This window comes from Pan paniscus, chromosome 14, assembly GCF_029289425.2.
Source record: "Pan paniscus chromosome 14, NHGRI_mPanPan1-v2.0_pri, whole genome shotgun sequence".
NCBI lineage: Eukaryota > Metazoa > Chordata > Mammalia > Primates > Hominidae > Pan > Pan paniscus.
In genome coordinates, this window is record NC_073263.2 from 8,451,555 (window position 1) to 8,477,847 (window position 26,293).

Genomic DNA, 26,293 nt, shown 5'->3' on the forward strand with positions numbered 1-26,293 from the left:
AAACAAGGATATAATACAGCTTCACTAAATAAGAAGGAACTCACACTTAAAGATGTGGAATGTAAATTCTACAAAATGAAAACTGCTTATGAAGAGGTTACAACTGAGTTAGAAGAATATAAGGAAGCCTTTGCAGCAGCATTGAAAGCTAACAATTCCATGTCAAAAAAATTAACTAAGTAAGTCAAAACATACACTCATAGAAAATGAATTAAGCTCATTAATTTGTTTCAAAAGCATAATTTTTAGTGAGATGGCTTCAGGAGATTAGAAGGAAGTGAATGCTAATTTGACAATGTAATTTTGAAAAATAATGTTAGTAAATAATTTTACCTTTAAAATGTTAGTCAAAGATAGTTTTTGTCTCTCCTCTCATTTTTTTTTTTTGCTTTTGTATGGCTTTTTTTCCTGAAAAGTCTCATGTAATTAACCTGATCTGTTAGTTTTTTTCACTAAGTATTTTTGAAGCTTTATAACTAATGAAGTGATCTTGTTATAAAATTACTTGTCAGAATTTCCCTAAATAGAAATATTAATGTGTTTAATTTACTTTTCAGTGGATCACAACCTAAATGCAAAGTGGTACTGCTACTCTGGGCACAATTGTTTTTGATTGTGATCTTTAGTATTATCACCAAAGGGTGCCTCAAGAAAGACTATTTGTGTAACATATTCAAGATGTTACAGAAAGGCACCCTTGTGAAATAGGGAATAATTATCACAGGAATTTAAAGAAGTGTAATTCACAAAGCGGTTAAAAAATAACACCTTGTTCAGCCTGAAGCGGTGTGTGGAAGGCAGAAAGAACATGCCCCACCTCCTGGGCCTTGGTCACAGTGTTGGGGGCTAATTGCCTTCAGAGATGCTTTAGTTCTTTTTGATCACCAACCAGACAATCTAGTTCTCCCCTAGGAGTTGTTGCTCTGAATTATTCCTCAGTGCCAAATGTTTAATTGGTCCTAGATAATGGGTGAAATGTACAAGAGTGAAATCTAAAACTGGTTTACTAAACACAAGTATTCCTAGATTTTTTTTCGTTCATTTTAGTTTTCTTAACCTACATTAAGGAGTACAACATGATGTTTTGATATAATTATTTCCAGTGAAGTGGTTCTTATAATCAAGCAAATCAACATATTCATTTTCCCACATTATTACCCTTTAAATACAAGTATTTCTAATGGAATCTTCAGAATCTTACAAGTAGAGCCATTTTAGAAGGCAGGAAGTTTTACCTGTTGAGCCATACATCACTGATAGCCATTTCTCTTCCCTGTCTACTTTGTTTGAACTGCTTGTTCAGTAGAAATCACCTTAGAAACAATGGTGCTTCTTTAGAACGATTTTAAAATTATAATTCCTTACAACAGGTATGCTCTTACACATCTTCTGTGTGAAAACACTATTTAGTGGGTAATTTGGTTTACTCTCAGGGTAAGGTTTTAAAAACTGCAAGTCATTAAGAATCATTTAAGGAAAAATGAAATATTAAGCATTTGTCTTTGCTATCTTTACAGATCGAATAAGAAAATAGCAATGATCAGTATCAGCTCTTTATGGAGAAAGAGCAGGTGAAATATTTTCTCAGCACTCTTCCCACAAGGCGAGGTCGAGAGTCACCTTTTGTTGAAAATCTTACTAGTATAGGACTCAACAGAAAATATATTCCCCAAATGCCCATAAGAATTCCTACTTCAAACCTCAGACTTCAAATAACTGCCAGAACTACTTGACTGAGGTTAGTTATATGACCGTTTCTCTTTAGGGTTTAATTTCTCTAGCGTAATTCTTGTTTATAATTTGGTGAAATACTGAGTTGTTCTGTTGACTTTTGCATGTGAAGTAAAGATCATAATTAGCTGTGTTAACACAGAAAGGAAATGGGAACTTTACATTTTTTAATTCCCTGGAGCTCTCATTTTCAAGAGATATCCATTTGCTAACTTTATTCAATAAATGTGACTAAACTGACACATTTGAAATGTCTTTAAAAGCTGCATTTAAGTTAGGTTTTAGAAATTGCATGTTATTGCCTGATAACTGATGATATACTTTGAGATGCTATGGCTTACTCTCTAATTGATTGTAGTTTAGCTGTGGTTCATACCACATTTTTTTTTTCTTTTTTTTTGAGGCAGTTTCTCACTCTGTCACCCAGGCTGGAGTGTCTTGATGCAATCTCCACTCACTGCAACCTCCACCTCCCGGGTTCAAGTGATTCTCCTGCCTCAGCCTCCTGAGAAGCTGAGACTACAAGCACCCACCATTACACCCAGCTAATGTTTGCATTTTTAGTAGAGACAGGGTGTCACCATATTGGCCAGGCTCTTGAACTCCTGACCTTGTGATCTGCCTGCCTGAGCCTCTCAAAGTGCTGGGATTACAGGCATGAGCCACCGCACCCAGCCTATGCCACTTTTAAAGTTTATTTGCACCAGCCAGGTGTGGTGGCTCATGCCTGTAATCCCAGCATTTTGGGAGGCCAAGGCAGGTGTATCACGAGGTCAGAAGTTCAAGACCAGCCTGGCCAAGATGGTGAAACCCCATCTCTACTAAAAGTACGAAAAAAAAATTAGCCTGGTGTTTTGGTGGGCACCTGTAATCCCAGCTACTAGGAAGGCTGAGGCAGAGAATTGCTTGAACCTGGGAGACGGAGGTTGCAGGAGCTGAGATTGCACCACTGCACTCCAGCCTGGGTGACAGGGCAAGACTCCATCTTGAAAATAAAAAAAAATTTTAAAAAGTTTATTTGCACCATCTCAATTCTTCCCACCCATAATCACAACTGAATGATTGGCATCCAAACACTTTGCCACATGTGGATGTTTATTATTTAGTAGAATCCAAAATAATTGCATTTTATGAATTAAACAAAACACTAAAATATTCATTTCCATTTTTATGTTAAAAGCTTTGTGCTTGGCCAGGCATGGTGGCTCACACTTGTAATCCCAAAATTTGGGGAGGCTGAGGCAGGTGCATCACCTGAGGTCAGGAGTTTGAGACCAGCCTGGCCAACATGATGAAACCTGTCTCTAGTAAAAATACAAAAATTAGCAAGGCATGTTGGCAAGCATGTGTAATCTCAGATACTCAGGAGGCTGAGGCAGGAGAATCACTTGAACCCAGGAGACAGAGGTTGCAGTAAGCCAAGATCATACCACTGCACTATAGCCTTGGTGATGGAGACTCTGTCTGAAAACAAAACAAAAGAAAAGGTTTGTGATTTCCTTACATAAGAGTACATCTTCTGACTATAAAAATCCTGGAAGAAAACCTAGGAAATACTCTTCTGGATATCATATTTGTCAATTAATTTATGGCTACGTCCTCAAAAGCAATTGCAAGAATAACAAAAATTGACAAGTGTGATCTAATTTAGCTAAATAGCTTCTGCACAGCATGAGAAACTATCACGGGATTAAACAGACAGCCTAAAAGAATGGAAGAAAATATTCACAAAGTATGGATATAGCAAACGCCTATTATCCAGAATCCATAGAGACCTAAACAAATCAACAAGCAAAAAATAAATAAGACCATTAAAAATGGGCAAAGGACATGAACAGACAGTTCTCAAAATAACACACGTAATTGGCCAACAAACATTAACAAATGCTTACCATTGCTAATCATCAGAAAAATGCCAAACAAAACATCAATGAGATACCATTTCACACCAGTCACAATGACTTTTGTTAAAAACAAATAATAAAGAGAAACTTAAAAAAGGATGTTGGGGAGGCTGTGGAGAAAAGGGAACACAAACCGTTTGTGGCAATGTAAATTAATTCAGCTACTATGGAGAGCAGTTTGGAAATTAAGAACTAAGAATAACTGTTGGATGCAGCAACCCCATTACTATACTAGGGGTATACCGAAAGGACAATAAATCATTGTAACAAAAAGATGTATACACATGTATGTTCACTGCAGCACTATTCACAATAGCAAAGACGTGGAGTCAATCCAGGTACATCCAAGGTAGATTGAAAATCCAAGGTAGATTGGAAAATTCCATATATACCATGGAATACTATGCAGCCATGAAAAGAACAAAATCACGTCATTTGCAGCAACATGAATACAGCTGGAATCCACTCTCCTAAGCAAACCAACGCAGAAACAGAAATCAAATATCTCATGTTTTCACTCATGTGGGAACTACATATTGGGTGCACATTGTCATAAAGATGGGAATAATAGACACTGGGAAATAAGAACGGGGAGGGACAGAGTGGGCCAGGGTTGAAAAACTACTTCATGGGTCCTATGCTCACAACCTGTGTGATGAGTTCAATTGTACTGCAAACCTCGGTATCCCTCAATATGCCTTTGGAAGAAACTTACAGAGGTACCACGTTAATTTAGAATACAAACTAGAAAAAAAAAGAAAAGTTTACTATAAGTAGAGAACAGAAATTTCTTTTTAAGATAAAATTTATTGAAGTAAAAAATGGATTAAACTTTTATAAAGGGCAGAGTTTTCTAAGAATTTCAAAGCAATGCATTCATTGCAAAAGATGGCTTTAATTACTTAATCTTTTTTTTTTTGTGAGACAGGGTCTCACTCTGTCACCAGGCTGGAGTGCAGTGGTGCAGTCTTGGCTCACTGCAACCTCCACCTCCTGGCTTCAAGCAATTCTCCTGCCTTAGTATCCCAAGTAGCTGGGACTACAGGTGCGCATCACCACGCCCAGCTAATTTTTGTATTTTTAGTAGAGACGGGGTTTCCCCATGTTGGCCAGGATGGTCACGATCTCCTGACCTTGTGATCTGCTTGCTTTGGCCTCCCCAAGTGCTGGGATTACAGGTATGAGCCACCATGCCTGGCCATTGTTTAACCTTTGTACTAATAAAATACTACCTTTCTAAAATCATGTATATGCAATAGATCAATATTAACTGCATTTTTGTCAGATTACTCTAAACAGCATTACATATATACATCCTCTGTTATCTAAACTTAAAATAAGTAGAAATTTTATTTTATTTATGTGATTATTTTTCTATTTAAGCAAACTGCAAGTTATGTCTAGTCACTAAAAATACTAAAGGCCACATTTTGTAAGTGATACATGATTTTCATGATAATGTTTCTTGTTTCATTTAGACATTATTATTATTTTTACTTATTTTAGATGGGGCCGGACTGTGTAGAATAAATAATTAGAGAAACAAAGAGAAGTACGTTGACAAAATTTATTAATTAAATTTAGGTTTATTTTAGAAATAAAGTGTAAATAGCAAATGGCATTCCTTTTCATTCTTGGGTTAGTAGATACTACATCAATATTATTTTCTTACACACATCTAATGAAAGATGTGAAAACAGAAACTTTCACAGAGAAGACTGTACTTATACACCATAAATTCATCATGTTCCAAAGCTTAAACAGTTCCCAAGAAGTCTGTGCATCTCTTTTTCACTGGCTCTACACTTTCTTAAGTTTTGCCATCCTCATGGAACTGTCAGCCAGCACACTGAAACGATTCTCAGAAAACAAAGGCATCATCAAGTTCTCAGGGTTTTGGTAGAGATTGAAGGCCAACAGACCTAAGACTCATTCAGAAATACTTAGCTGAGCAATAACCCTTCATAAGCAGTCACTTGACAGGTGACATTTTAAATCTCCTCTAATTTACTGTGTCATTGGCTTACACTTGTTCTCAGGAAAAGTTCCAAATTTTTCACCATGAAATAAAAACACCCATGTCAATGTAATTCTTGTCAAGTTACTCAGCCTTGTCTCTCACCACTTACTGCACTCTGCCCTTTGCTCTAGCACCAAACTGGATGGAGTGGAACTCTGCAGGGCTCCTCCTCACCTCAGGCTCTTTGCCTTTGCCTCTTTCCTCTATCTGGGAAGCTTTTCCTTGTCCTTCAGGTATCAACCTATGTTATCTCCTCCACCAGAAAGCCCATGATATTGACATAAAAGTGGGTAGATGTCCCTTCTCTCTGTTCCAGTAGTGCCCTGCTGTATACCTGTCATGGTATCTATGACTCTATATGGACATTGCCTGCCTGTCTGTGTTTTAGGTTATAGCTTATGACTGTTGAGAGGTGGACGATGCCATCTTCATCTTGTAATTCCAGTGCTGGTTCTAGTACCTTAGCATGTGGCTGTTGATTACATGAATGAAGACTGAAAAAGCTCTGATATTTAAACACAATTAGAATTAATGCCATGTGTAAATTATTAAATAGTAATTTTGTATTGTAAATGTACATACATATTTCTCATTCTTATTAACTCTGATAAAGTTCTCAAGTCTTTAGTTTTTAAACTCACACTTAGTCAACTGAAGTGTTTTAGGTAAAGAACAAAATTCTTTATTTTTCTTTCCAGCTGTTGCTGTATTGTACACTTGCTCCCATCTACTTTCTTCTCTAGAATCCACGGGTAAGCCACATCTAATGAAGAGAATATTTAACCATAAAGTCTTAAGGAAAAATTGTATGATGATTTAAAAGATTATAAAACTTTATTACTGGGCTATTTACACATTTTAATTGTTTCTCACAAAATATATAACATTCCAATATTTACTGAAGTAGGATATTTTTGTATCATATGTATGATTATAATTTATAGGGTATTTTAAATGATGTTTTTTGGCCTCCTTAAGTTTTAAGTGGATCTTACAAATGAAAACCAGTATTATAGAGTTTGACATATTCAAATTGCCCAAATGTCAGCTGTTTAAACAACCAAGTCGTCATTGATACTTTAGTAAAGGTTAGTAAAGGTCATCGAAGGCTTATTTGCATTTTACAGTTTTTATTACTTAGGAGAGTTAAGGAGTACCTGCCAGGTTTGTCCATGCTAATGTTACAATTTTCTTTTTGTAGTTCAACCGTATTTTGTATGGAGATACTTTGAGGCTCTGTAAATATCTGGTTACTCCTCAGAACCCACTAGATTTAGCATTTCATGGATGACTTGTGTTTGAACAATTATTACTATGATGGTTACCAGATGATTATTTTCTTATTCTCTTCTTTGTGCTACATGGAGAAATAAAACCAATAAATAAGGGAGTAGGAAATCTCATGATTCTGATGCTCCAATTCCCCAAGATTAGGCCAGTAGTAGACATTCCAAGCTGACTTTATATCTCTTTGATTTGTCTCCATTACTCTGTCAGCACTTTTTTACTTTCTGGCAGAAGATGTTCTAAGCTCAGCTTGTATTTTCTCTGCGCCAGCTCTGGAATGAGTAATTTTTTTTAGAAGCAGAGGTGGAGCCACTGAGGAAGCACAGGTGAGCCCTCCCCAGTGTGTACTCACTGGTCCCCAACAGAAGAACCACTGCCACATCCACTGAGGTACCAAGAAACTAGCAAAGGGCCTTCTGGCTGTCTGGGGAGAGTCCTCATGTGGTCCCTGGCTGTCTCAGAGGTTCTGGATTAGTCTTCCTGTAGCCTCTGTGTTGTGTCTTTAGATCAGGGCTCTGTGGGAAGGGCCCTGAGAGACCCAACAGCACAGCGTGCCTTATCTGCCAAATGTCCCTCCCTTCCTCACACTCTGACACTCAGGAATAGGGTAGATGGTGTGTCCAGGCAGTGTCAGGCCACCTCACTTTCTCCTTTGAGATGGGCCCAGAGGGCCTTTGGGGTGAGTGTGGAGCTGGGAACCTGGAGCCTGAGGCCAATTGTCTCTCCCTGTGTCTTGGAGGAAAGGCCATGTCCCCAAAAAACCCCCAGGGCCTGACCTCTGGGCACACATGCAGGGAGGGAGGGTCTATGAGCTGAGGGGGACATTGTAATGAGACTTTGAACCCCGTTGCTCCGGGGCCTGGTCAGTGGACCGTGGTCAGAGATGACCTGGTCATCAGGACCTAGTCATTTGGGACCTGATCAGCAGGGGCCTGGTTAGTGGAGGCCTCCTCAGTAAAGGCCTCATCAGTGGGGACCTGGTGACCTAGTCATTGGAAGCCTGGTCAGTGGGGGGACCTAGGCAGTGGTGGCTTTATTAGTGGGGCCTGATCTGTTGGAACATAAACAATGAAAAACTGGTTGGCGGGGCATACACAATATATCACTGGCCTGGTCAGTGTGGGGCCTTAGTGGCTTGGAGCCTGGTCAGTGAGGGCCTGGTCAGAGGGGACTCGGTCAGCTGGGTACTCGTTCATGGAGAATTCTTCAGTGGGGGGTCGGGTGGGCAGCAACCTGGTAAATTGTGGTCTTGTCAGTGGGAACCCGGTCTTGTCAATGGGGACCAGGTCAGTGGAAAATTGGTCAGTGGGGTCCGGCCCATGAGGTCTATTAAGTGTGGGCCTGGTTAGGAAGACATGGTCAGTGGGGACTTGATCAGTGGGACCTGGTCAATGGAGGAGTGGTCATTAGGGGCCTCATCACTCATCACTGGGAACCTGGTCAGGGGCAGTTGGTCAGTACCTGGCCTGCTGGCCACTATGTGACCTCAGGCAGGGGGGTTGTCTGTGGAGCCTCCTTGCCTCCATCTGCAGAGAAAGTGAGTCAGGGCACCCTGGAGGGTGGCTGGAAAGAGAAGGTGAGAAGATGTGTTGAATCCAATACTGCTTGGCAGACCTACAACTTTACAAATGACCTGTGTTCCACCTAGAGAGGGTGCCAGCCCTCTCAGCATTATGCAGTGCCTCTCGTCTGTCTGCATCCCCAGGACCACCATGACTGGGGAGGGCAGAGACTGGGGAGCACCTATAGAGGCTCTAATGCTCTAAGGTGACCGTGATGAGGACCTGGGTGCACCCATGAGTGGAGAAGCTAGGCCTGTCCAGAGAAGCAAGACAAACACACACATACACACACACACACACACACACAGGCACACATGCATACACAAATACATTGCATACACACGTCAGTTCAGGGGATAGAGGACACTGACTCTGGGCCCTGTTGACCCAAGCAGACTCCCATGGTGGTGGGTTGTGTCACCCCACAAGGTCACTGTTGCTGAGTCCCCATCGCCTCTGTGTTGTGGAGCAGTTAGAGACACACATCAGTGTCTGTGAGTAGCTCTGCGTGAAGGACTATTTTCTAGATGAGAGGCACATCTCAACACAGCTCACTGATCAGATTCAGGTGAGTGGGACCTGCTCTTTTCTCTTCCTCCTGGCTTGGGAAAAGTCACTATCAGGTGGGTGGTTTTGGCCTCTGGGCAGCTACTGAGGGTAATCCCTGAACACTCACCAGCTGCCTGTTATGTGCTGACAGTCATCTCATTCATCCTCGCAGCAATTCCATTCTGCATCTTTTCTGATCACCTCCGTGACCACACAGGACAACCCCATCAGGGCCCTGTCACCAGGCCCAGTCTAGCTCCATGATAACCAAGACACAGGTCCAGAGACAATCGTCCTACATTGTGCCTCCATCTGACCCCCCTTGGTAGGTAGTGACCAGCACAACATGGAAGAAGCCAGGGCAGCATGCAGCCAGCTGCTCTGCAGCCCCAAATGGCTCCTGGGCCTTGGGAAGTCATTCATAAAGGGGAAGCTGGTCACTTTGAGGTCCCTGAAGGGAAGGGTGAACGTGCATCCCAACAGCCCTGGCAGCCAGCAGCATGCCATACATATTCTCACCCAACGTGTGTGACAGATGTCCCCTCCTGGGACACAAGTCCCATACCTAAAGCATCCTGTCCCAGTCAGACCTCATCCTGAGCCCTGGGAGGGGAGGGACACCATGGGCCCCCCTGCAGCAGCCAGGATTACCACCCAGGGGACTCGGCCTTCTGTGGCCCTGGTCAGAATTAGAATTTGGCCCAAGACAAACTTACTCGGAGCAGCTTCTCAGTACCTGGGGCCTGTGCATGCCAGGCAAGGCCAAGCTGGCTCAAAGAGCAACCAGCCACCTCTGCAAGGGTGTGCCAGGAGCAGTTGGAGCAGTCACCAACCTCACCCACTCAAGGAAACAGGGATGGCCAGTTTCCCACAGTCTGAGTGACCACCACCTGACAGCTGATGGAGTGGAGGCCTGAGGAAAAGCAGATGGCACTGGGGCTCCACCTCCAGGGCAGAATAACTGATTTACCCTGACTGGCAGGGAGTGACATTGGTGGCTGGTCCACTGGCTCCTGGCAAACCCTTGCAGAGGTGGGTGGTTGCTCTTTGAGCCAGCTTGGCTTTGCCTGGCATGCACAGGCCTCAGTGCAACAAATGTGCTGCAAATGGAGCCACATAGAGGAAATGAGCAGCAGGCTCAGAACTGGGGTGTGTGCCGCCTTTGGGGCTCCAGTCCAAGCATTGGGGCTTCTACAGCACTGTGGGCTTCTCGGGTGCCAAGAGGCAGACCACAGGCCATCTTGAGGAGGACTCTGGTAAGAGCTTCCTTGTGTATGTGGATGATGTCTAGAATGTTGGCCTGGTGTCCCTGAGACAGCACTAACAGGTCCATGACTGGGTCCAGGTCCTGCCTGGGCTGATGGGCAAAGAGCTCACTGACAGTGTGGAAGGCATCTATGGTGAAGTGGATCTATGTTCAAGTGCAGAAAGGGCCCAATCTTGTAGATGAACCACACAGCCAGCTTCTGGATGCAGGTGCAGTGCCACATTTTTTGTGACTTCCTGATGTGCCCCACCAGCACTGAAGAGATAGCCTGGAGACAGGGCAAGAGGAAGGCTGAGAAGAATGAGATGGTGAGTGCCAGATTCTTCCTGGCCCTGAGCCCACCCCCAGTGTGACACTCAACTTTTAGGAGTGAGAGAGCAAGATTGACGGCTTCAAGTGCTTCACCAAGAAGATGGACAACAGGGCACTCAGCTCAACTTCACAGCCAATGAGTGGTGGCAGGCTTTGAGAAAGAGCATCAGAAGCCTGACAGTTCTTCTTCAGCCTCAGCCAGGCCTTGGAGCTGGACCAGGCCATCCACTTCAGTATAGATGCCTTCCAGTCTGTCAGTGAGCTCTTTGCCAGTCAGTCCAGGAAGGACCTGGACCCAGCCATGGACCTGTTAGTGCTGTCTCAGGGACACCAGACCAACATCCTGGACATCATCCACATACACAAGGAAGCTCTTACCAAAGTCATGGAGAGCAGGCAACATGTGGCAGAAGGGAAGACAGAGGTGCAGAGGCTGATGACGTCAGAATTACAGGAACAGGATTTCTTTGGCCACTTTGGCTGAAATTCACCACTTCCATCCAATTCCAGTGAGAGACATGGACTCACAGATGCAGCATTTCTTGCAACAAGAGATACTACTTTTTCAAAAAGTCACCCAGGAATTGATAGTGTTGAACGACTCGATACTCGATCGTGGACGGTTTCCAGTTCAAGGATACTTTCTACAGCAGTATAATAACACTAGCAAAGAGCTAGTACAAGGATGGTTTTGTGCTCAACTGAAATCCAGCTGAATACAGAATTGTATAGGAAACAGTTAATATGGTGATAGAATAGAAACAGTAGCAATCGTGAACTAAATCATACTATGAATGCCTAAACTACTGCTATAACTTTTGGAAAAATGATAATACCACTTTATTGCTTTTCGAAGTACGAATATTTTAGTGTATATGCTCTAGACTTCAAACTCTATAAAGAGTCCCAAAGAAGTTGGCTGGATAAAGCCTGCTGTGGTTGTCTTTATATTCAAAGATTGATGATGCAATTTGAATATGTGTCCCCACCGAATCTCATGTTGAATTATATTTCCTAATGTGGAAGGTGGATCCTGGTATAAGGTGATTGAATTATGAAGGCAAATTTCTCATGAATGGTTCAGCACCATCCCCTTGTACCATCCTCACAATAATGAGTGACTTCTCATGAGATGTAGTCACTGAAATCTCTATATCACCTCCCCACTCTCCGTGTTTTCCCCTTGCCATGTGAGACAATTGATTCTTTCTTTGCCTTCCATGATTATTGAAAGATTTCTGAGGCCTAGAAGCAGAAGCATGTGCTTAGAACCATGAGCCAATTAAACCTCTTTTTCAAAATAAATCGTACAGAAAATGGCAAATGAGGACTGGAGCGTTGCTATAAAGATACCTGGAAAAGTGGAAGCAGCTTTGGAACCAGGTAATGGACGGAGGTTGGAAGAGTTTGGAGGGCTCAAAAGAAGACAGATGAGAAAACTTTTGGACCATCTTAGAGTCTGGTTCAATGGTTGTGACAAAAATCCTGACAGAAACATGGACAGTGAAGGCCAGGCTGAGGAGGTCTCAGAGAGAAATAAGAAGCTTTCTGGAAAATGTCTTCCTTTTGGATATGGAAAGCTTACACAATGCCTGCTTTTTATTTCAGAGACTCATAGGCAAAAGAGACTGTAGCCTTGACCCAGATGAGACTTTGGACTTTGTAACTTTGAGTTAATCCTGAAATGAGTTAAGACTTTGGGAGACTGCTGGCAAGGCATGTTTGTATTTTGCAATGTGAGAAGGACATGAGATTCATCGGGTCAAGGACAGAATAATACGGTTTTTGTCTATGTCCCTACCAAAACTCATGTGGAATTATATTTTGTAATGTTAGAGGCAAGGTCTAGGTGGAAAAAGATTTAGTCATAAAATGGTGCAGGTAGATACTTCACGAATGATAAAGAACCATCACCTTGATGCTATCCTCCTGATAATGAGTGAGTTCCCATGAGATCTGGTTGTTTAACAGATCTCATCCTCCTGCTCCTGCTTTAGGAGACATCTCATTGTCCCTTGGCTTTCTGATATAATGAGGAGGCTTCCTGATTCCTCCCAGAAACAGAAGACACTATACTTCCTTCACAGCTGGCAGAACCATGAGTCAATTACACCTCTTTTATTTACAATAATACAGAAAAGTAGAACTGCAGAGAGGAGCTGTGAAATGCCTTCAAGGCCTTTTTCCCTTTGTTTTGGCTATTAGCACAGGGCTTCTTTATATGCCAATTTCTGAAATCTTCTTGAATGTTTCCCCTTAAATGGGATTTTTGTTATTGCTACATAGCCAACCTGCTATACAGATTTCTGAAAAAGTAGAAGCAGGCTCAGTAGTGGGTAGCAAACAAAGATTGGAAGGGTTTGGAGGGATTAGATTATGACAGGGAGTGGGAGGGAGTGATTATTAAATCATGGATGGGTGGGGGTGGATGTGGAAGGGAGAAAGGGGTGGGTAGGGTGGGAGGGAGTAGACTGGCTGTACGGTGGTGGGAGGGTGGTGGGTAGTAGGAAGGGGTAGTAGCCTGCTGCAGAGGCAGAGTCTCATGGAAAATCCCTACTAGGGAGGCGCACCTGTGGCTTTGCAGATTTGGGCCCCAGTGGCTGCTCTCATGGACTGGACTAGTGTTGAGTGCCTGTAGCTTTTCCACACGGAGGGTGCAAGCTGTTGGTGGGTCTATGTATCTGGGGTCTGGAGGGTGGTGGCCCCCTGCATGGGGGCTCCAAGTCCATATTTTCCTTCTGCACTGCCCTAGTAGAGGTTTCCCAAGAACGCTTCATCTGCAGCAGGCTTCTGCCTGGAAACAGTGGGAGGTGGGGGTGGGAGGCAGATCCTTCACTAATGGTTAGGCAACATCTTCTTGATGCTGTCTTCATGATAGTGTGTTCTCATGAGATCTGGTTACATAACAGGGGGTGGCACCTCTTTCCTCTCTCAGTCTTTCTTCTACCCCTGCCATTTGAAACATCTCATTGCCCCTTGGCCTTCTGGTATGATTGGAAGGCTTCCTGATCTGATCCTCCCAGAAGCAGAAGCCACTGTGCTTCCTTTACAGCCTGCTGGACTGTGAGCCAATTAAACCTCTTTTCTTTATGATCATGCAGAAAATTAATACTATGAAGTGGAGCCATGAAATGCCTTCAAGGCCCTTTCCCCTTTGTCTTGGCAACCAGCACTCAGCTCCTTTTCATGCAAATATCTGAATCCTTCATGAACTTTCCCCCTGAAAATGGACTTTTCTGTTTTACCACATTGCCAGGCTGTGATAAAGATAGCTGACAATGTAGAACCAGGTTCAGAAGTGGGTAAAAGACAGAGGTCAGAAGAGTTGGGAAAGCTTAGAAGACAGCAAGATGAGGAAAATATTGGACCACTATAGAGAATTGTTAAATACTTGTGATAGGAAGGCTGACAAAAGTGTAAACACTGAAGTCCAGACCTAAAAGTTCTCAGAAGAAAATGAGGAATTTCCTATGAACAGGAGCCAAGATTACATTTGATTGGCCTTAGCAAAGAAGCTGGCTGCATGGGGACCCTGCCCTGGAGATCTGTGAAACTATGAACTTGGGGGTGATGATTTAGGATGTATCTGGTGAAATGAACATCTAGGCAGCATAGCACAAGAGGTGTCCTGCCTGCATTGAACAGCCTGTGTTCTTATGGGTGACCTAAGAAGTGACTTCAAGTTGGAACTTCAAGTAGAGATCTAAAGTTTGGAAAATTTGGAGCCTGGCTAAGTGGTCAAAAAGAAAAGCCGATTTTGAGGGGGAAAATTCAAGAAGGCTTAGGGTATTTGTATAAAAAGGAACCCAGTGCAAAAAGCCAAGACAGTGGGAAACTGGCCTTGAAAGCATTTTAGAGATGTCTGCAGCAGCCCTTGCTGTCACAGGCCCTGGGGCCTAGGAGAAAAGAATGGTTTCCTAGGCCAGTCCCATGGCCCTGCTGCTGTGCTCAACCGCAGGACACTGCTGCCGGCATCCGTGCAGCTCCAGCACCAGCCATGGCTGAAAGATGCACAGGTACAGCTTGGGTCATTGCTTCAGAGGTGGCTCAAAGTCTTGATGGTTTCCATATAGTGTTAAGCCAGTAGGTGCACAGAGAAAGAGATTAGAGGCTTGGGAACTCCCGTCTAGACTCCAGAAGATGTACAGAAAATCCTGGATGTTCAGGAAGAAGCTTTTCCAAGAGGCAGAGCTTCATGGGGAACCTCTACTAGAGGAGCAAAGAAGGGACCTAGAGGGTTGAAGCCCCCACACAGGGAGGCATCATTCTCTAAACCCCAGATTCATAGACCCACAAACAGCTTGCACCCTCAGTGTGGAAAAGCTTTGGGCACTCAACAACAGCCCTGTCCATGAGAGACAGCCACGGAGGCTGAACGCTTCCAAGCCACAAGTGCAGATCTGCCAAAGGCCTTGGGAGCTCAGCCCTCACAGCCCTGTGCCATGGATATGGGACAAGGATTCAAAAATGGTGATTTTGGAGCTGTAGCATTAAGTGACTGGCCTGCTGGGTTTTGGACACTTATGTATCCTATGAGTCACCCACTGCCTGTACAATCATTGTACCTTGGAAGTAGTAAACTTGCTTTATAATTCACTGGCTCATGGGCAGGAGGGACTGTAGACTTGTCTCAGATAAGACTCTGGGCTTTGTGAATTTGAGTAAATGCTGGAATGAGTTAAGATTTGAGAGACTCTAGGGAAGGCATCATTACATTTTGCAATGTGAGAAAGACATGAACTTTGGGGGACCAGAGACAGAATAATAGGTTTTGGCTCTCTGTCTCTACCAAAGCTCATGTGGAATGTTAATGCGAAATGTTAAAGGTGGGGGCTGGTAGAAGGTGATTTAATCATGGTGGAGAGTGGAGGTTGGATGGTTGGGGGCACCGGGAGGGTGGGGGGGATTCTGGGGTGGAGAGGGTTGGAGGGAATCGGGGGTGGGGAGGGTTGGAGGAGATTGTGGTGGGGTTGGGGGTGAAAGGCAGGGGTGGGGGTGGATCCTTCACAAATGGTTAAACACTATCTCCTTAATGCTGTCCTTCTGATAGTGAGTTCTCTTCATGATTTTGGAGCTGTGAGATTGAATGAACACTGACGTACTGGATTTTGGATGTCCATTGGGCCTGTGGTCCCATTTGTGTTATTTTTCTTGGAAATTTCTTCCCTTTGGATTGAGAAAGTTTACCCAGTACATGTACCATCATTGTACCTTGAAAGAAACAAACACCCTTTTAACTTCAGGGACTCATAGGCAGAAGAGACTGTAGCCTTGTCTCAGATGAGACTTAGAACTTTTTACATTTGAGTTAATGCAGGAAGGAGTTAAGCCTTTTGGAAACCTTTGAAAAGGCATGATTGTATTTTATTCTTTGAAAAGGATATGATATTTGGGGGGTCAAGGTCAGCATAATATGATTTGGCTATGTGCCCCTGGAAAAACTCATGTGGAATTGTAATCCCAAATTTTGGAGATGGGGCCTGGTGGGAGATTATTTAATCATGGATGGGAGGGGTAGGGGTGGAAGAAAAAAGGTGTGGGTAGGGTGGGGAAGAATAGGCTGGCTGTAGGGCGGTGGGAGGGTGATGGATAGTAGGAAGGGGGAGTAGCCTGCTGCAGAGGCCGAGGCTCATGGAAAACTTCTACCAGGGCAGTGCACCTGTGGCTTTTCAGGCTTTATCCCCCATGGCTGCTCTCATGGGCTGGGCTGGTGTTGAGAGCCTATCACTTTTCCATACTGAGGGTGTGAACTGTTGGTAGGTCTATGAATCTGGGGTCTCGAGGATGGTGGCCTCCTGCATAGGCAGTCAAAGCCCTTATTTTCCTTCTGTACTGCCATAGTACAGGATTCCCAAGAGCCTCTGCCTCTGCAGCAGGCTTCTGTCTGGAACACTAGGAGGTGGAGCTGTGTTGGGGGGCGGATCCTTCACCAATGGTTAAGCACCATCTCCTTGATGCTGACCTAGTGATAGTGAGTTCTCATGAGATCTGGTTATATAACGGTGTGGCACCTCTTTCCTCTCTCAGCCTTGCTCCTACTCCTGCCGTATGAAATATTTCATTGTTGTTTTCCTATTGGTATGATTGGGAGTCTTCCTGAGTCCTCCCAGAGGCAGAAGCCAATATGCTTTCTTTACAGCCTGCAGAACCATGAGCCAATTAAACCCCTTTTCATTATGATCATACAGAAAATAAAGTACTGTGAAGTGGAGCTATGAAATATCTTCAATGACATTTCCCCATCGTCTTGGCTGTTAGCACTGGACTTCTTTTTACTGCAAATATCTGAGGCCTTCTTGAAATTTCCCCCTGAAAATGGACTTCTTTTTCTTCTACATTGTCAGGCGGCAACAAAGATAGCTGAAAATGTAAAGCAGGTTCAGAAGTGGGTAACAGCAAGAGGTTGGAGAGTTTGGAGAGCTTGAAAGAAGACAGGAAGGTGAAAGAAATTTTGGACCATCGTAGGCACTTGTTGAATAGTTGTGATTAAAAGGCTGGCAGAAGGATGGCCAGTGAAGGCCAGGCTTACAAGGTCTCAGATGAAAATGAGGAAATTACTGGGAACAGGAGCCAAGGTTACTTTTGTTTTGCTGTAGCAAAGAACATGGCTGCAGGGCGACCTTGCCCTCGAGATCTGTGAAACTTTAAACTTGATGGTGATGATTTAGTGCAAATCTGGTGGAATGAACTTCTAGGCAGCATAGCACAAGGGGGATCCTGTCTGCATCAAACAGCCCGTGTTCTTGTGTGACCGAGGTTATGTGTGACCGAGGAAATTACCTCAAGTTGGAACTTATATTTAAATGACTAGCAGAGCTCAAAAGTTTAGAACCATTTGCAGCCTGGCCAAGTGGTCAAAAAGAAAAGCTGATTTTCAGGGGGAAAATTCATGAAGTCTCCAGAAATTTGCATAAAATGGAGGCCAGTGCTAATAGCCAAGACAATGGGGGGAAAAAGCCTTGGAGGCATTTCAGAGATGGTTGCAGCAGCCCTTGGTGTCACAGACCCTGGGGCCTAGGAGAGAAGAATGGTTTCTGGGGCCAGCCCCATGGCCCTGCTGCTGTGTGCAGCCTCAGGACACTGCTGCCTGCATCCCAGCAGCCGCAGCTCCTGCTCCGACCTTGGCTGAAAGATGCACAGGTACAGATTGCATCACTGCTTCAGAGGGTACAAGCTATAAGGCTTCACGGCTTCCACATAGTCTTAAGCCAGCAAGTCCATAGAGCACTAGCCCAGAGGCTTCAGAGCCTACATATAGATTTTGGAAGATGTATGAAAATGCCTGGGTGTCCAGACAGAAGGCTGCCAAAAAAGCAGAGCCTCCTGGGAAACCTTTTCTAGGGCAGTGCAGAAGGAAAATATGGGGTTGGAGCCCCCACACTGGAGGCCACCATATGCAGACCCCAGGTTCATAGACCCACCAAGAGCTTTGTACGCTCTGTGGGTAAAAACTACAGGCACTCAAAACCAGCACAGCCCATGAGGACAGCTGTGGGGACTGAAAACTGCAATGCCACAGGTGCAGACCTGCCTAAGGCCTTGGGAGTCCAGCCCTCATGCCCTTGTGCCCTGGATGTGGGACAAGGATTAAAAAAGGATGACTTCGGAGCTGTAAGTTTGAGTAACTGGCCTGCTGGGTTTTGGATTTTCCTGGGACCTATAAGTCCCGTTTGTGTTTCGTTGTTCTCTCTGGCAAAAATCTTCCTTTAGGGTGGGAATTCTTACTCAATGCCTGGACAATCATACCTTGGAAATAGTTAACTTGCTTTGTATTTCAGAGGCTCAGGAACAGAAGGGACTGCATCTTTGTCTCAGATGAGACTTTGGGCTTCAGACATTGAAGTAAATGCTGGAATGAGTTAAGACCTTGGAGGTCTTAGCCAAGACGATGTGGAAAAGTCATTGAAGGCGTTTCATAGCTTCACTTCACAGTACTAATTTTCTGTATGATCATAACAAAAAGGGGTTTAATCGGCTGATGGTTCTGCAGGCTGTAAAAAAAAGCCTAGTGGCTTGGGGAATTGTAAGTAAGGCATCACTATATTTTGCAAAGTGAGAAGGACATGAGATTTGGGGAGGCAGGGACAGAAGAATAAGATTCGGCTGTGTGTCCCTATGGAAACTCATGTGGAATTGTAATCAGAAACGTTAAAAGTGGGGCCAGGTGGAAGGTGATTTAATCATGGAGGGCACTGGGTGTTGGAAGGTGGAGATTGGGGAGAATGGGTGGATTATGGTGGGGGTGAGGGGTGAAAAGTGGGGGTGGGGGAGGATCCCTCACAAATAGTTCAACACCATCTCCTTAATCCTTTCCTCATGATGGTGAGTTCTCGTGACGTTTTTGGAGCTGTGAGATTGAATGGATACTGGCCTCCTGGGTTTTGGACTTGCATTGGCCCTGTGATCCCATTTGTGTTATTTTCCTGGCAAACTTCTACCCTTTGGATTGAGAAAACTTACCCAATGCCTGTACCATCATCGTACCTTGAAAGAAAAGAACTCCATTTTAAATTCAGGGACTTATAGGCAAAAGGGACTGTAGCCTTTTCTCAGGTGAGACGTGGAACTTTTTACCTTCGAGTTAATGCTGAAATGACTTAAGACTTTTGGCAACTTTTGAAAAGGCATGATTGTATTTTACTCTGTGAGAAGGATATGATATTTGGGGGATCAGGGTCAGAATGGTATGATTTAGCTGCGTGTCCCTACCTAAACTCACATGTAATTGTAATCCTGAATGTTGCAGGTGGGGCCTGGTGGGAAGTGACTTATTCATGGATGGGAGAGGGGTGGGGTTGGAAGTAAAAACAGGTAGGTAAGGTGGGGAGGAGTAGGCTGGCTGTAGGGTGGTGTGTAGCAGGAGGGGAGTAGCCTGCCACAGAGGCAGAGGCTCATGGAAAACCTCTACTAAGGCAGTGCACCTGTGGTTTTGCACCTGTGGCTTTGCAGGGTTTAGCACCTGCAGCTGCTCTCATGGGCTGGGCTGCTGTTGAGTGCCTGAAGCTTTTCGATACTGGGGGTGTGAGCTGTTGGTAGGTCCATGAATCTTGGGCTGGAGGATGGTGGCGTGGGGGCTCCAAGCCCATATTTTCCTTCTGCACTGCCCTAGTAGAGGTTTTCCAGGCGGATCTGTCTCTGCCTCAGGCTTTTGCTTGGAAACAGTGGGTAGTGGATATGGGGTGGTGGGTGGATCCTTCACCAACAGTTAAGCACCATCTTGATGCTGGTCTTCTGATAGTAAGCTCTCATGATATCTAGTTGTATAACTGGATATTGCACTTCTTTCCTCTCTCTGTCTTGCTTCTACTCCTGCCATATGAAACATTTCATTGCTGCTTGGCCTTCTGGTATAATTGGGAGGCTTCCTGAGTCCCCCTACAAGCAGAAACCGCTATGCTTTCTTTACAGCCTGAAGAACTGTGAGTCAATTAGACCTCTTTTCTTTATGTAGATACAGAAAATTAATGCTGTGAAGTGAAGTTATGAAATGACTTCGAGGAATTTCCCCCATTCTCTTGGCTATTAGCGCTGAGCTTTTTACAGTGCAAATATTGGAGGCCATCTTGATGTTTCCCCCTGATAATGGACTTTTCTTCTTTTACCACATTGCCAGGCTGCAACAAAGATAGCTGACAGTGTAGACGCAGGTTCCAAATTGGGTAGTGGCCAGAGGTTAGAGAGTTTGGAGAGCTTGGAAGAAGACAGGAAGATGAGGGAAAGTTTGGACCACTGCAGAGACTTATTAAATAGTTGTGAGTAAAAGGCTGACAGAAGGATGGACAGTGAAGACCAGCCTTGTAAGGTCTCAGATGAAAATGAGGAACTTACTGGGAAAAGGAGCCAAGGTTTTTTTGTTTTGACTTAGCAAAGTAATTGGCTACACAGTGACCCTTCCCGGGAGATCTGTGAAACTGAACTCGAGGGTGATGATTTAGGGTGTATCTGGTGGAATGAACTTCTAAGCAGCAAAGCTCAAGAGTTGTACTGCCTACATCGAACAGCCTATGCTCCTATGTGTGATGAAAGAAATGACCATAAGTTGGAACTTATATTTAAATGAGAAGCAGAGCTTCAGCATTTGGAAAATTTGTAATCTGGACAAGTGGTCAAAAAGAAAAGCTGATTTTCAGGGGGAAAATCAAGAAGGCTTAGGATATTTTCATAAAAAGGAGCCCAATGCTAATAATTCAAGACAATGGGAAAAAGGCCTTAAAGGCATTTCAGAGATCTTTGTAGCAGTCCTTGCTGTCACTGGCCCTGGGGTTTAGGAGAAAAGAATAGCTTCCTGGCCCAGCCCCATGGCTCCACTGCTGTGTGCAGCCTCAGGACACTACTGCCTGCATCCCTGCAGCTCCTTTTCCAGCTTCAGCCATGGATGAAAGATGTACAGGTACAGCTTGCATCACTGCTTCAGAGGATGCAAGCTCCAAGCCTTGGTGGCTTCTACATAGTGTTAAGCCAGCAGGTGCATAAAGCACAGGACTAGAAGCTTCAGAGCCTTCGTCTGGACTCCAGAGGATATATCAGAAAGCCTGAGTGTCTAGCCAGAAGCTTTTCCAAGAGGCAGAGCCTCATGGTAAACCTCTACTCAGGTAGTACACAAGAAAAGTATAGGGTTGGAGTCCCCATAAAGGGAGGCACCATTTTCCAGACCTCAGTTTCATAGACCCACCAGCTGCTTGCACCCTTAGTGTTGAAAAGCTACAGGCACTCAACGCCAGCCTAGCCAAAGAAGTCAGCTGTAGGGGGAAGATTCTGCAATGCCACATGTGCAGAGCTGCCCAAGGCCTTGGGATCCCAGCCATCACACCACCCTGTGCTCTGGATGTGGACATAGATTCCAAAAAGATGATTTGGAGCTGTATGATGGAATGACTGGCCTGCTGTGTTTTTGACTTGCAGGGGGTTTTTAAATCTCATCTGTGTTTTGTGCTTCTTTCTGGCAAATTTCTTCTTTTTGGCTTGGAATGCTTACCCAATGCCTGTACAATCATTGTACCTTGGAAGTGGTTAACTTGCTTTGTATTTCAGAGGCTCAGGGCAGAAGGTATGGCAGCCTTGTCTCAGAAGAGACTTTGGGCTTTAGACATTTGAGTAAATGCTGGGATGAGTTAAGATTTGGGGGACTCTAGGGAAGGCATCATTGCGTTTTGCAATGTGAGAAAGACATGAACTTTGGGGGACCAGGGACAGAATAATATGTTTTGGCTCTGTGTCTCTACCAAAACTCATATGGAATTTTAATGGGAAATGTTAAAGGTTGGGGCTGGTGGAAGGTGATTTAATCATGGTGGAGAGTGGAGGTGGGATGGTTGGGGGGGTGGGGAGGGTGGGGGTGATTAGGGGGTGGGGAGGGTTGGGGTGATTGTGGTGGGGTTGGGGGTGAAAGGCAGGGGTGGGGGGTGGATCCTTCACAAATGGACATTTGAGTAAATGCTGGAATGAGTTCAGACACTGGGGGACTGTAGAGGATGCATCATTGTATTTTGCAGTATGAGAAGGATGTGAGATTGGGGAGCCAAAGGGAGAATAATATGATTTGGCTCTGTGTCCCTACCAAAACTCATGTTGAATTGCAATGAGGAATGTTAAATGTGGGGCTTGGTAGAAGATGATTTAATCATGGTAGAGAATGGGGGTTGGAAGGGGGATGTGGGGGAACGGAGGTTCATGGTGTGAGTGAAGGTGAAACATGGGGACGGGTGGCAGATCCTTCACAAATCGTTAAATACTATCTCCTTAATGCAGTCTGTGTGATAGTGAGTTCTCATGATAAATGAATGCTGTCCTGCTGGGTTTTGGAGTCGGATTGGGCCTGGGTCCCATTTGTGTTATTTTTCTGGGAAAATCTTCCCTTTGGTTTGGGAAAGCTTACCCAGTGCCTGTGCATCGTTTTAACTTGAAAGAAAAGAATTTTCTTTTACATTCAGGGACTTATAGGCAGAAGGGATTGGTCTTGTTTTGGATGAGACTTGAACTTACTACATTTGAGTTACTGCTGGAATGAGTTAAGACTTTTTGAAACTTTTGAAAAGGCATGTTTGTATTTTTCTGTGTGAGAAAGACATGAGATGTGGGGGTGTCAGGGTCAGGATAATATGGTTCGGCTGTGTTTCTCTACAAAAACTCATGGGGAATAGCATTCCTGACGGTTGTATGTGGGGCCTGGTAGGAGGTGATTTAATCACAAACAGGAGGTTGGTAGGGGTGAAAGGGAAAATAAATGGGTAGGGTGGGGAGGAGTAGGCTGGCAGTAGGGTGGTGAGAGGGTGGTGGGCAGTAGGAAGGGGGAGTAGCCTGTTGCAGAGGCAGAGCCTCATGGAAAACCTCTACCAGGGCTGTGCACCTGTGGTTTGCAGGGTGTAGCCGCCGTGGCTGCCCTCATAGGCTGGGCTGGTGTTGAGTGCCTGTAGCTTTTCCATACTGAGAGTGCAAGCTGTTGGTGGGTCTATGAATCTGGGGTCTGAGGATGGTAATCTCCTGCGTGGGGCCTCCAAGCCCATCTATTTTTTCTGCTCTGCCCTAGTAGAGGTTTTCCTAGTGGCTCTGCCTCTGCCTCAGGCTTCTGCCTGGAAACAGTGAGGGGTGTGGGTGGTAGGGGGCAGATCTTTCACCAGTGGTTAAGCAACATCTTGATACTGACCTTGTGATAGTGAGTTCTCAGGAAATCTGGTTGTATAACAGGGTTATACAACGTGTGGCACCTTTTTCATCTCTCTGTTTTGTTTCTACTTCTGCCATATAAAACATCCCATTGCTGCTTGGTCTTCTGGTATGATTGGGAGGCTTCCTGAGTCCTCCCAGAAGCAGAAGCCTCTATGATTTATTTAAAGCTTGCAGAACCATCAGCCAGTTTAACCTCTTTTCTTTCTGATTATACAAAAAAATAATGCTATAAAGTGGAACTATGAAATGCCTTCAAGGCCTTTTTCCTAGTCTCTTGGCAATCAGAACTCAGCTTCTTTTCAGGCAAATATGTGAAGCCTGCATTAATTTTTCTCCTGAAATGGACTTTTCTTCTTTTACCACATTGCCAGGCTGTGACAAACGTAGCTGAAAATGTAGAAGCAGGTTGAGAAGTGTGTAATGGCCAGAGGTTGGAGAGTTTGGAGGTCTTGGAAGAAGACAGGAAGATGATGAAAACTTTGGTCCAGTGTAGAGACTTGTTAAATAGTTATAATTAAAAAGGTGACAGAAGGATAGACAGTGATCACCAGGCTTAGAAGGTCTCACATGAAAATGAGGAGCTTGCTGGGAACAGGAACCAAGGTCACTTTTGTTTTTTCCTTAGCAAAGAACGTTGCTGCATGATGCCCCTAATGTGGAGACCTGTGAAAATTTGAACATCAGGGTGATAATTTAGAGTGTATTTGGTGGAATGAAATTTTAGGCAGCAAAGCTTAAGAGGTGTCCTGTCTGTGTCGAACAGCCTGTGGTCCTGTATGTGACCAAAGAAATGACCTCAAGGTGAAACTTATATTTAAATGAGAAGGAGAGATTAAAAGTTTGGAAAATTTGCAGCCTGGCCAAGTGGTCAAAAAGAAAAGCTGATTATCAGTGGGAAAGTTCAAAAAGGCTTCAGAAATGTGCATAAAATGGAGTTCAGTGCTAATAGCCAATACAATGTTAAAAAGGCCTTGAAGGCATTTCAGAGACTTTTGCAGCAGCCCTTGCTATCACAGGCCCTGAGGCCTGGGATAAAAGAATGGTTTCCTTCTCCAGCCCAGTGGCCACGCTGCTATGTCCATCCTCAGGACACTGCTGACTGCATTCCTGAAGCTCCAGCTCCAGCCATGGCTGAAAGATGCACAGGTACAGCTTGGGTCACTGCTTCAGAGGGTGCAAGCTGCAAGCCTTGGTGGCTTCCACATAGTGTTAAGCCAGCAGGTGCACAGAGCACAAAACTAGAGGCTGGGGATCCTTTGTCTGGACTCCAGAGTATGTATGGAAAAACCTGGGTGTCCAGGTCGAAACTTTTCCAAGAGGCAGAGCCTCCTTTACTAGGGCAGTAGAGAAGGAACATATAGGGTTGGAACCCCATACAGGGAGGCACCATTCTGCCAATGCCAGATTCATAGACTCACTAGCAGCTTGCACCCTGATTGTGGAAAAGCTATAGGTACTCAACACCAGCCCAGCCCATGAGGGCAACTGTGGAGGTTAGACCCCGCAAAAGTCACAGGTGCAGACCGGCCCAAGGCCTTGGGAGCCCAGGCCTCATACCCTTGTGCTCTGGATGTGGGATCTGGATTAAAAAAAAAATGATTTGGAGCTGTAGGATTCAATGACTGGCCTGTTGGGTTTTTGACTTGTATGGGGTCTGTAAGTCCCAAATGTATTTTGTGCTTCTTTCTGGCAAATTTCTTCCTTTTGGCTGGGAATACTTATCCAATGCATGTACAATCATTGTACTTTGGAAGTACTTGCTTGGTATTTCAGAGGCTCAGGGGTAGAACATATGGCAGCCTTGTCTCAGAAGAGACTTTGGGCTTTGGACATTTCATTAAATGCTGGAATGAGTTAAGAGATTGGGAAACTGTAGAGAAGGCATCATTGTGCTTTGCATTGTGAGAACAACATGAGATATGGGGAACAGGGTCTGAATAATATTATTTGGCTCTGCATCCCTAGCAAACTCATGTGGAATTGTAATGGGGAATGTTGAAGGTGGGGCCTGGTGGGAGGTGATTTAATCATTGAGAAGCATGGGGGTTGGAGGTAAGGGTGTGGAGAGAATGAGGGAGATTATTTTGTGGGTGAGAGTGAAAGATGAGGGTGGGGGGGCAGATCCTTCACAAATGGTTAAGCACACTCTCCTTAATGCTGTTCACATGACAGTGAGTTCTCTTGATGATTTTGGAGCTGAGAGATTGAGTGAATACTGTCCTGCTGGGTTTGGGACTTGCATTGGACCTGTGGGCCCATTTGTGTTATTTTTCTGGGAAATTTCTTCCCTTTGGACTGAGAAAGCTTACCCAATGCCTCCACCATCATTGTACCTTTAAAGAAAAGAACTCCATTTTAAATTCAGGGACTCATAGGCAGAAGGGACTGTGGCCTTATCTCAGATGAGACTTTGAATTTTTAAAATTTGGAATGAGTTAAGACTTTTGCAAACTTTTGAAAAGTCATGATTATATTTTGCTCTGTGATAAGGACATAGATTCTGGAATATCAAGGTCAGAATTATATGGTTTGCCTGTGTGTCCCTATGAAACTCATGTGGAATTGTAATCCCTAATGTTGAAGCAGGTGACTTAATTATGGACAGGAGGTTGGTGGTGGTGGAAGGTAAAAGGGATCGGTAGGCTGGGGAGGAGCGGGTTGGCAGTAGGGTGGTGGGAGGGTGGGGGGAAGTAGGAAGGGGGAGTAGACTGCTGCAGAGGCAAAGCCTCATGGAAAACCTCCACTAGGGAAGTGCACCTGTGGCTTTGCAGGTTTTAGCCCCTCAGCTGTTCTCGTGGGCTGGGCTGGTATTGAGGTCCTGTAGCTTTTCCACACCAAGTGCGTGAGTTGTTGGTGGGTCTATGAATCTGGGATCTGGAGGTTGGTGGCCACCTGTGTGGGGGCTCCAAGCCCATATTTTCTTTCTGCACTTCCATAATAGAGGTTTTCCAAGAGGTTCTGCATCTGAAGGAGGCTTCTGCCTGGAAACAGTGGG